The sequence below is a fragment of the Sebastes umbrosus genome, chromosome 17 (genome assembly GCF_015220745.1).
Source record: "Sebastes umbrosus isolate fSebUmb1 chromosome 17, fSebUmb1.pri, whole genome shotgun sequence".
Taxonomy (NCBI): domain Eukaryota; kingdom Metazoa; phylum Chordata; class Actinopteri; order Perciformes; family Sebastidae; genus Sebastes; species Sebastes umbrosus.
The window spans coordinates 17,279,764-17,291,714 of NC_051285.1; positions in this window are offsets into that span (position 1 = coordinate 17,279,764).

Sequence of the window (11,951 nt, forward strand, 5' to 3'; positions counted from 1 at the left end):
AAAAGTTATTTTTGTAAAATGGTCAATACATCCTGACTGTAGTGCAAGAGACAGGTAATCTGGAAAAAAATCATGTGCCTCTGTGTCCTCCGGTGCTCCTAACGGCATCTGCAAGATTTCACAGACCGGAGGAAAACAACCAATCAGAGCTGAGCTGGAGCCTTGCAGTCTCTGAGCAGCTGTCAATCACTCGCAAACTCCAAACAAACAGTCAAAGTAGGCAGCGCTGATCAGATATGAATCAATATTCTGTTACTGCAATGCCTATTTCTCACCTCAAATGTTTTCAGAAACACCTTTAAACAGCTGTAAAATGAGAAAGTGTGTGACCAGGCAGCTATGTTGAGATCAGTTGAGGAAATTCCAAGCACCGCCCACCAGCCGGAGCAAACTTTCTAATTTTACGGCTACACTTGTAGTAGTAGTACACTACAAGATGTTTCTGAAAACATTAAAGGTGAGAAATAGGCATTACTGTAACAGAATATTGATTCACATTTGATCAGCGCTGACTAGTTTGATCGTTTGATCGGAGTTCGCGAGTGATTGACAGCTGCCTCTGTTGAATGAACAGCCAATAGGAACGCTCTCTCTCTAAAATTACCTGTGATTGGCCTCCTGTCAGGGGCTAGATTTTCTAAAGCCTGAAAACAGCCATGAGGAGGTGCAGAAGTCTAGTTATCTCTCAGAACACTTGAATTACAATATACTGAAAGGTTATTATGGGATTTTTGCCCAATGATGCCAAAAATATTCTGCCTACTGCAGGTTTAATATAGTCATGGATTACTGATGGGAAGTTTGTCTTCAGAGCTATTAAGAGTATGCCGAAGAAGCCTGGATAATGTGTGTTTAAGGCTGGATGCATAAATGTAGTAGAAGGGAGTGAAGTTTGGATAAAGACATGGATAAGTGAAAGTGCTGATTTAAAAAAAAAAAAAAAAATCTCACATGGGTCTCAGTGTAATTACTGATTCTAATGCCTCAGGTCTGTGACACTAGAGTGAATTTCCATTTCCTGCTAAGTGATGATTCTCACTGATTTTTTTCTCTCACAGTCACTCTTTCATATCCAGGTGGGGAAGTAGATGCAGATTTTCTGCCGCAGCCGAAGCGCTGAGTGTTTTTAATTAGTGGATATCCACGGTGGAAGGCCCAGTATGGTGGGCTTCATGTGTACGAGCTCGTGATCAGCTTGGCGAACGGAGGGGTTGGCGAGTGTAGCTATATTCCCAGCTTCCCCCCCGGTGACAGTGCTGGGCTAGTGCCATCGCCATGGCGATGGGGGGAGAGTGTGTGTGTGTGTGTGTGTGTGTGTGTGTGTGTCTGGGGGGTGGTGGTGGTGGTGGGTGGGGGGGTGATGGCTGAGGCCTTTCATTATTAATGTGCACCGCGGCGTCCTTACCTCCTCTGAGCCCGCACAGCTCACTGCCTGACCTGCCATCCAAGGGAGAGGGAGAGGGAGAGGGAGAGGGAGAGTGAGAGGGAGGGAGGTGGGGGGGGGGGGGGGGGACTGAGGAGGCAGAGATAAAGAAAGAGAAGTGAGCCAGAGAGAAAGAAAGAGACAGCACAACTAGTGTATAGAGTGGACGCACACGACTGGAAAAGTGGAGATTCATTCATGTACTTTTATTTCACATTTACACCTGAGACGATAAATATTAGATTTTCAGTTTGGGGTGTGGTTGCAGGTGACTGTGGCTCCTGCCTGCTGAGGTGTAGCAGACCAGGGGCTGGTGGTGGAGGTGGAGGTGGAGGGGGCATGGGGGGGGGTCATGTGGTGGTGGTTGTCTTCATGCAGAGGGGTGTACGGTTTGGTGAGCAGGCCTGTCACACTGGGAAAATCCTGGAATCTTATCACCGCCTCACAGACTCTGAGCCGCACTGATCTACTCACCCTCATTGCCAGCAGACATGCCCTTCCCCCCATCCAAATGCCCCTGCACAGGCTGGCCCCTTCTCGGCTCGCTCGCCACCTTCTTCCAAACGGGGGAGATAGCAGGAACTGATGCAGTCCAATTGTTGAGGAGGGGAGGAATGTTGCTTGTAAAATGTGACTAACGGGAAGAAAAAACACACAAGCTTTGCAAGTGAGTACACTGCAGGCCGGAGAGTGCTGAGGAGTCAGCTGTGACCCTTGTTTTACTGTGTGGCCATTAAGTCACAGTGAGGAACACAATGTGCTATATGTGAATATCAGAGTTGTTTTAAAGCATAATCTTAACAAACAACATTACTATAGGAGGTTTAGATCTACTATATAGTTTCCTCACAGTGTCTTTCACACTGCAGCAAAGAATAGACAGAATGCTGCCCCATTAAAATTAATATAATGTGATGTACTCAGATAATTTAAAATGTTATTAGCAAATGACTTGTAGGGACGTCACATTTATTTATGTGTAATGAAGGATAAGGGTGAAAAAGTCTCATTAGGGTTCACATAATTTCTCTCTGTCTCACCACAACAGCAAAAACAAAGGTCATACATGATGTAACTGTGTTAAAATGTGTATTTTCCACTCTGCATTATAGTCTGCTACTTTTTATTATTTTGCACTGAATTGGTTTACTGGTTAAAAGTGTTTACAAAATTACTGAAATGTATCAAAAAATATACTTTAAAGTTTTCTGATTGCTCCAAGATGTACTCCTATTCATTCTCATAAAGAAAAGATAATAGTGGGTTAGTGGTTGCTATGCCAACTGTTTTAGCAACAAAGGTAGCCATATTGAAATCCTTTCTATTTCTTTATTATGAATAAAGTAATATAAATATGATATAATAAAACATTAACAACTCTTGTATAAAAGCTGAAATACCCTTTGAATACAGTAAGTCATTATCTATAGATGCTGCAGATTGCAACAGTATTTAGTAGTAAAAAGATATGGAGATATTTTTGATCATACATATTATAAAAAACAAAGTAATATATATATATAAAACATGTAGACGTAGTTTTCATGTCATTCTGAAAAACTGCTGACTAATCCACTAATTTAAAGTGGTATTGTTCTTTCCCAGAATGCTCCACTTGTCTGAGTGATGTCACCAGCTGAAACACTGAACCATATAAATCAATGCAGCCAATATACGCCTGTTGAGTATGATTGGTGTTTTGAAATCTGTGCATCCTCTATTCAATTGATTTGATAAATGAGTATAAAAAACATGTAAGAACTCTGATGACAGATGTTTCCAGATTTGAATTTGGCAAAATGGTGCTTCATTGACAAGCCTACTAATAACAACACTAACAATAATATCATGCAGGGCCACTTAAAATATTAATAGTGTGTTATATAACAACTAAAGGAACAGGTATTTCTTGCTTTGCGGCAATTAAAACAGATGTTGGTCCCGTATGAAACTTGTCATATGCTCTAACAAACAACAGGTCTCATTTCTGCCATGAGGTCCATCAGTGTATATATAACAACAAACTGTAATTTATTAAAGCTACACGATACAATTGTGTATTGCTGTCATTCATATATGTGTCAAAGCAGGATAGAAGATCAAATTTAACAAGGAAGGAAAAGCACAGTTAATGCTCAGTACATTGTTTGTGGTTCATTGTGTAATTGTAATTTAGTAAAATTACTACTAATTTCTTTTGGTCATACACTCTTTTTAAATTGACAATTTTTACTTTTTTGTGATCAAATTGTATTGTTTTAAAAGATATGTATTGGAAATGTTAACAAAATAATTACATAATTCAGAACAAAATATAAATTGAAATAAAATAAAATAAAATAATAAAAACAAATTCTAATAATGATAATGATAAATAACAAATGATAAATCTCACTTTGGGTATGAATGAATAAAATGTTTACTCTCCCAACCACCAGCATAGCGGTCCCACCCACCCTCTCCACACACACACGTGTATATTTGGTTGAGACAAAATTACTGTCAGCTGACAAATGTGTTGATTTCACTCATTTGCTATAAACACACAACTGTCACCTGCGCAAACACACTGTGTTCACCATGCTTTCAAACAGTGGCATATACGTGGCTGACACATAGCTGACACAGGCTCACTATCTGTGGCTGTGCTGTTGTTTCAAGGAACCATCTGTGTCACAGTTTCATTTAATTTTAGATGTGAGTGCATCTCATTATTGCCACAAAATCAGTCTGTACTTTAAGAAAACACATAATTAAACCCAAAAATAGTGCAACGTACTTCCCGCTGCAGGGTAAATCAATAATATAAAAGTCAAACATAATGTCTAAATACTACCTTAAGGAATACACAATTTATCTAAAACCATATTACAAGTATTAGAGTCACCCTGAGCTCTCATTTGAAGATCAGTTGTACCTTTTTAACCTGAAGCACTAAACAAATGGAATCAGGAAAGGGTATTTTTTTTTGCTGAAATGCCATTAAAACTAAGAGCCAGTGACAATCTGTATTTAGTGGAGAGCTGTTCAGTTTGAGTATTTTTAAGTTCTAGTTGTAAGTGGTGACTATTAACTGTAACAAAACATGCTGAGCTCTCAACACTGCCTGTTCCTTTGACACTGTTGCAACAAAAGCTGGAGCTGTGAGGAGCTATGAGACGACTTCCTGTTCAAACTTTACTGAATATGCAATAGAGTACATGTAAGCGATTGATCGAATCTATAGTCTGGACAAATAATCACATTTGTACTATTGTATGGCTCTATGAATGGAATACATGTTCAGTAACTCGAAAAGTGGTTCAATTAAAGTAGAATCCACTACCGGCAGCAGAAATTTGGCCTTCAGATTTTCTGGAAAATGTGTTTTCATGATCAGATTTGTGCAGAGTTGTCATTAAGTGTTTGCAAATGTGACATTCAGGACAGGGGAGTTGGTGGTGGGCAACTTCCCGTGACACTGGTGGGCGTGGCCTCCAGTTCATTAGCGTCAACGAATAGTAACAGTATAACATGTGAAAGTCAAAACTCAACACTAAAATGTATAATTTTTGTTCATGAACATGAAGTCAACTGTCTGTCATTGGGTAACAGAAGCACAATGACTGTGTTGTATGTAACACTGTGTTAATCATTATAATGGATGGTGACCAGGTCATGGGACGCCGGCTCCATTGTCAGCGATGGATGGTCTAATTTCCCTCTGTAAATGTTTTATTTCAACAACATTGCGTTGTCGCCATGCATAGTTACCTCCGCCAAGGCCAAAGGCCTAGGAAGAAGGTTATGTTTTCACCGGCGTTGGTTTGTTGGTTTGTTGGTTTGTTTGTTTGTTGGTTTTTCCGTTTTGAGGATAACTCCAAAAGTCCGAAATCGATTTGAATGAAATATTTTGGAGGGGTGGGGTGTGGCACAATGAACAATCCATTTGATTTTGGTGGCGACATAGATGAAACCTCCCCTTGCGGAGGTCTGCGCTCTCTGAGTGCACTTCTGGGCGGCTGTGGCTCGGAGGGTAGAGCAGGTCGTCCACCAATCGGAAGGTCAGTGGTTTGATCCCCGGCTGCTCCGGGTCACATGTCGATGTGTCCTTGAGCAAGACACTTAACCCCAAATTGCTCCCGAAGGCATAACCATCAATGTGTGAATGAGTATTTAGATTAGATCCTGATGGGCAAAGTTGGCACATTAGCAGCCTCTGCCATCAGTGTATGAAGGTATGTGTGAATGGGTGAATGCTGACATGTAGTGTAAAGCGCTTTGAGTGGTCGGAAGACTAAAAAAGCTCTATATAAATGAAAGTCCATTTACCATTCATTTTTATTTTTCTAGCTGTTTATCAATTCATGGCACTACTGTACAGGGCTAAAAAAAACTACAACAACCATAAAGTGTAGGCTACGGATATAACAGTGCCCGTCTGTAGGCATCACCAAAATAATGTTTCACAATGATTAGTATTTAATGTTTTATTAGGCTATAACCAGCCCGATCACATTCCCAGGGCGTCAAATAACAATGTTTTGTCATGGCCGTCGGTGTTTGATACCGCCGCACAAGGCACCCCTAAGCACCAGTATGAGACACACCGGGCTTTCCATTAACTACAATGTAAACTCATCCATGGCAACAGTAAACACTCGGAGAAAGTGATCCAGGAAAGTGGTGTGGAGTAGTTTAAAGAGCGAAAAGACACACACCAGGTGGATGGGTTCAACTAACACAAAACTTTCATCCAGGAGACAGCTGCTAGTGTCCCGTGTGTTAAGTTTCACTTTCACGTTAAAATCAGCTGTTTGTTTGTGTCTCGTGTTCACAACGTTCAGTTTCATTTTCACTGCACAAACGTGGTAGTTTTAAGCACAACGATGTTTTTTTCTCTTAAACCTAACTAAGTGGTTTTGTTGCCTATACCTAAATTGATGCCAAGGGCCGTGATAAAGCGGCAGTATGTGACGAGTTGGGATGAGAACATGCGTCACCCTACAGTTAATCGCACAGTGACCTTTACTTTTATTAATGCTATTCCTTTGTAACACAACATAACAATGTAATATTCACTGTAAAGCAAAATAGTTAATCATCTTACAAAATGAATAAGTGAAATAAAAGTTACATGTGGCAGACTTCCTTCCCCATCAGTATCTAGTATTTGAATATATTATTGATAAGCAGCAGTGCTTTAGGGATATCTAGGGGCATGTTCATCAGAGAGAAAATTACAGAGGATCAGCACAATTTACAAGTGACCTTGCTCGGGGGGGCCTTTGAGCCATTTTGTGCTGTTTTACCTGTGTCACACACACCTAGTAAAACACAACTTAGACTTTATTTAAACATCTGATGCAATCAAAATGACTCTTAGGTCAATAACCAAAATTGGTACAATGGTCTTATAATGCCATTCCAGTCAAGTTGGACAATAACAGACTAGAATCGTTAGACGTAAAGCGCTCTGAATCATTTTAGTTAATACACAATCCATTATAAAATGTATCTTAACTTATGAAAATGTTTTGAAACTACTCAATTATGAGACTCATAATACACTAGACCTCCGAGCACCTGACGCAATACTGAACCTAAGTCACGCGGCCTCGAGGCAAACAGGAGGACGGGGCCATCAATGACTAGGTTTAATATGCATTTGTTTGTATGCTTGGGCAGACTGAGATGTGCTCCTGCAGTGCACACTGCCAAGATCTGCTCCAGCCTTGGACCACAAGAGCCACGTCGAGTCCGAGTCGGTGCTAAAACTAAGTAAATCTCAACAAATCAAATCATTTTCAACCTCACTAATGTTGAAGCCTTTTTTTATTTTAGTTGTTCTCTGCAAATAGACTTAAAGCCTAAAAAGCAAAAATTAAATGTAAGTTATTTTTCCCGCTCACTGATTTGTTATTCACTGGAAACTCCTGAATCATCCGCGGCATGATATAATATAAAAATATAAGACCCACGGTGCAATTATGAAGCAGAGATCCATACTTTATGGATGCTCCTTTGAGTGTGCAGAAGGGAATTGTTTAAGTGTAGCAAAAGCCAGATTAACGCACACACACACACACACACACACACACACACCATAAATAGACCAAGAAACAAGGTTTGAAATTCACTCATGCACTAAATCACATACAAACATAAACACACACACTTCCAAACGACAAAAAAACATGCATACTCTCCCTTTCCTTCTCCCTCTCTCTCACACACACACAGGCACACATGCACACGCACACCCACGAGGACACGTAGGAACAGATTAAGTCCAAATCAATGGCTGTGGCTGGACTGGGAGAGAGATTTCACCCAGGGTTCTCGTTAAGGTCTGACACATGCGGCAAAGGCTGGAGGGAGTGTTATTACCAGGGTGATGGTTGATAAGACACTCGTTTCTCCACGGTGCGTCTCGCGGGAAAATGCATCGTGCAGCCATGGAAACCATAAGGCTAGGTGATATGCTATAATTGGGCCAGCGTTTTTAACGGTGCAGCTGCACTGCCAGGTATGCCACTGTCTTCAAATGAGAAATTATAGTGGAGCCACAGCAGCAGAGAGGATGCGGCCGGTTTTCAAGAATGTTTTTTCCTTCCTGTGTGGTTCCTTTTTGGATTTGTTTTATCAAACAGACTGGATGTGCCACAAGATAATTCATTCAAGAAAAGTCAGCAAAATGAAGTAAAAAATGTATCAACTTATGAAGAATATTGTCTGTGTGATTGGATGAGCAAAGCAAACTCACTATATGTTTTGTTTTTAATTGCTTTCTGACATTTATTCCTCAGTCTGGATGAAAACTGCATCAGGAAACACAAGATGGAGGATGAGGGAAAAGGAAGAGGAGGGAGTAGGAGGAGAAGAGGGGAAAGATAGTCGTCGGCCAATCCCTGCTCAGCCTCTGTAACTTGGTTGATTACGATCAATTTCCCTGGTATCGATGGCCTCCCTGGCCCTGAGCTACACTCCCTCCTGCGCTTTGCATGGTACGTGCTTTGTGTACCATGACATGACTCACACTCCACCACACCATCCCCATCCCCCTGGCTCTCCCACCTGCAGTCCCCCCCGATCCCGGCCTTGAGAAATATCAACAGCTGGGTAACAGGAGGGATATAATCAGGCAATCAAAAAAACACCCTTCCATGTTCTCACAGTTAAAATCTGGGTTAATGCAGTATTTTTAACTGATGAGCGTGGTAGGTGTAAAAAAGTTTGGGTGGTGTTACTGCAGCAGTGCAGGCGGATTTTTTTCCCCTGTCAGGGACGCTGAAGGATTGAGCTCTCGCTGAAAAACTCCGAGAGACAAGGTGGAAAATGATGAGATGAAGTTCGGTTACGACGTGCCGGACCGAAAGCCCCGAATCTGTATTTGTTCTGGGGAATGCGAAAACTGTCCTCCCTCCGGCATGTGCGAGGGCGCATCCCGCGCGCTCTATCTCTGCACACTTGGCACGCTCTATCCGAATTAATTGCATCTCTGCGAGGGTGAGAGCGAGATGGATAGAGGGAGAGGGAGAGAGGTTTAGTCCTTCTGTTGGGCTGGTCTCGCTACGAGGGGAGTCATTTAAAATTCTGCCTCCCATGTGGCTCCTGGTTTTCACTTTAATGACCCCCCTCCTCTCCCCACTGCTTCCCTGGGTTTTGAGCTGCAAGCTCAGTTTCCTATATGGCTGCACGGTGCTGACGCACACCTTATTCATGCACGAATACAAATATATAATGCTTGTTTATTGACCAGCATCAAAGCCATTACAGACAAAATACTGTGTGCACCTTCCTCTATGCCGTTTCCTTGCTTCCTCACCCCTCCACCACCTCCACAATTAACCATCGCTGCCACCAACTATCCAACTCTCTGCTACCTTATGCTTAGTAGCCAATTATACTGTGTGAGCGCCACCTTTTCTCTGGGAAAATGGCCGCCACACCTGTTGTCAAGCTGAAGGATTAGTCTTTGCACATGGACTATGCTGTAAAAAAAAGTTTTGCTTTGGAAAAGATGAAAATCTTTAGTTTTTCCTTCTGTTTACAGTGTGGAAACGTGTGTCTACTAGGTAATAATTCATAAAGTCAGGATCGTAAAAAAATATATTGACCTATTCAGATGATTTTAGAGGTCCAGCTCTACATATGAAGGCCCTGTGGACAGTTAGCTGCCGCAGTGTTTTCTACGTGCTACAGCAAAGCTTCGTAAGAGGCGCGATAGGAAAATGGTCTCAATACGTTTAATAGACTCAATACAGCCGAGCTTTCTGCATGGTCTTCTGCAGGGGTCTCACATAAACACACACACATCCATGTATCTGTGTGTGTGTGTGTGTGAGGTAGGGGTTGAGTGGTGTGGGCTGTAGGACAGCAGCGGCCCACAAGGTCAGAGTAGGCAGTGTATGTGGTTGTTTTTCTCTGTTTTTTCTCTCTCTCAGCGGTGGAGCTGTGTGCTGCCTCCCCGGGTCTCTCCTCTATCTGGTCAATACCACCACGCAGCTTCTGGCAATCAATGCAGGGTCAATACCTCTCAGACGCCTGCCTCTTTGTGCTCTCGCTGATTTAGATACCACCTACCCAGGCCATCTTTTTTTTTACTTTTTCATTCTCCCCTCCCTTGTTTTTATGACCCTGGCTCTCACTTAAATACGTGAACCTGCTGAAATTAGAGACACAGCAGTAAATCTGAGGTGCACGTTCTCTGCCAAACAGCGTAAACCTTATAGGCCTCATCAGGTATGCACACGACTGTGGTGGCCCATTGTCTGCAGAAATGGCTTCTCGCCTTTTCCATTGTAGCTGAAAGAAAAAAAAAAAAGACCATTCACCTCAGAGAGAAACTATGAATCACACTAATGTCAACTAAACACTGTAGTTATTCAGGTTGCCTCAATAACATCATTCTAATGAATGGTTAGCCAGGTTCAGGACTCCATAATGTTTGATTCACCTGTAGATGGGGCTAGATTAAGTCTAAAAAAGTCCAAACTCCGACATAATGGAGCTTGCAGCAGTTCATGCAGGACACTCAGTCATGCGTGCTATCAGCTGACCCGCGAGCACGCAGTTTACAATCAGACTGACAATAAGCCGGTCTGTTAATACCAAAGTGGCTCGCACTCACTCCTGCAGCTCTTTCACACTATTGATGATGGTGATGATGGTGATTGGTGTTTGTGAAGCTTTCCTGCAGCACTCCTCCCTCCGTCTGCACTGGCTCTGATTTTACACAGAAACAATCTCTTCTTAACATGTGGTCCAGTGACTATTGGACCATGTTGAGGTAAATCTCTATACTTATTCTGTGCGAAAACTATTGGGATGGGGAGGAGGGCTTGAATATTATTTAATAAAAAAGTAAGGCCCTCTACAGCTTTATTAATATTTTCTTTGGACCCCCTCCCCTTCTTTGGACGTAGAAAAAAATGCAAAACCGTCCCTCAATATCTCAAAACAATATATTTATGGAAAATATAACACAAATAGTGAAAATACAGCCAATCTCCATATTTGAATGCAGAGCTTCTGCTGCCTTCTGGGATGAGAACAAGTTAAAAACACCCTTCCTTGCTCTCCCGACAAATATAGCAAAAATTAAAAGGACATAACCCTCCTCTCGCTAATATTTTTGTACAGTCCATTAGCACACTTGAGCTTCAATTAGGTTTCAGTGAAACCTGAGAAGCAGAGCCAACTAAAACTCAATTAGCACTTGTTGCATTAAAGCAGCAGTGGGTAGAATTAGAGCAAACATGATTAAAAAAAAGTTATTTTTATAAAACGGTCACTATGTCCTGACAGTAGTGCATTAAACAGGTAATCTGAAAAAAACGTGCCTCTGTGTCCTCCGGTGCTCCAAATGGCATCTGCAAGATTTCATAGACTGGAGGAAAACAACCAATCGGAGCCGAGCTGGGTTTGTGACCAGGCAGCCATGTTGAGATCAGTTGAGGAAATACCAAACACCGCCCACCAGCCAAAGCAAACTTTCTAAATTTACAGCTAAACAGTACACTACAATATGTTTCTGAAAACATTTGAGGTGAGAAATAGGCATTACTGTAACAGAATATTGATTCACATTTGATCAGCGCTGCCTAGTTTGACTGTTTGATTGGAGTTTGTGAGCGATTGACAGCTGCCTCCGTTGAATGAACAGCCAATAGGAACGCTCTCTCTCTGAAATGACCTGTGATTGGCCAAAGTCTCCCTTCACAGGCTTTTTAGATTTTTTAAAGCCTGAAAACAGAGCCATGAGGAGGTGCAGAAGTCTAGTTTTCTCTCAGAACACTTGAATTACAATTACTGAAAGGTTATTATGGAATTTTTGCCCAATGATGCCAAAAATATTCTGCCTACTGCAGGTTTAAATGGGTTAGTCTCAGTAATAAGGGCCTCCTCCTTACAAAAAGAAGTTTACCTCTTACCACCCACTCATCTACCCGTGAGAGGCTTTCACAGACTGCTAAACATGAATATGAACATGTATACTGAAGGATTCGACTAACATATTTTTAGTCATTGTGGTCATTTTCAAAAA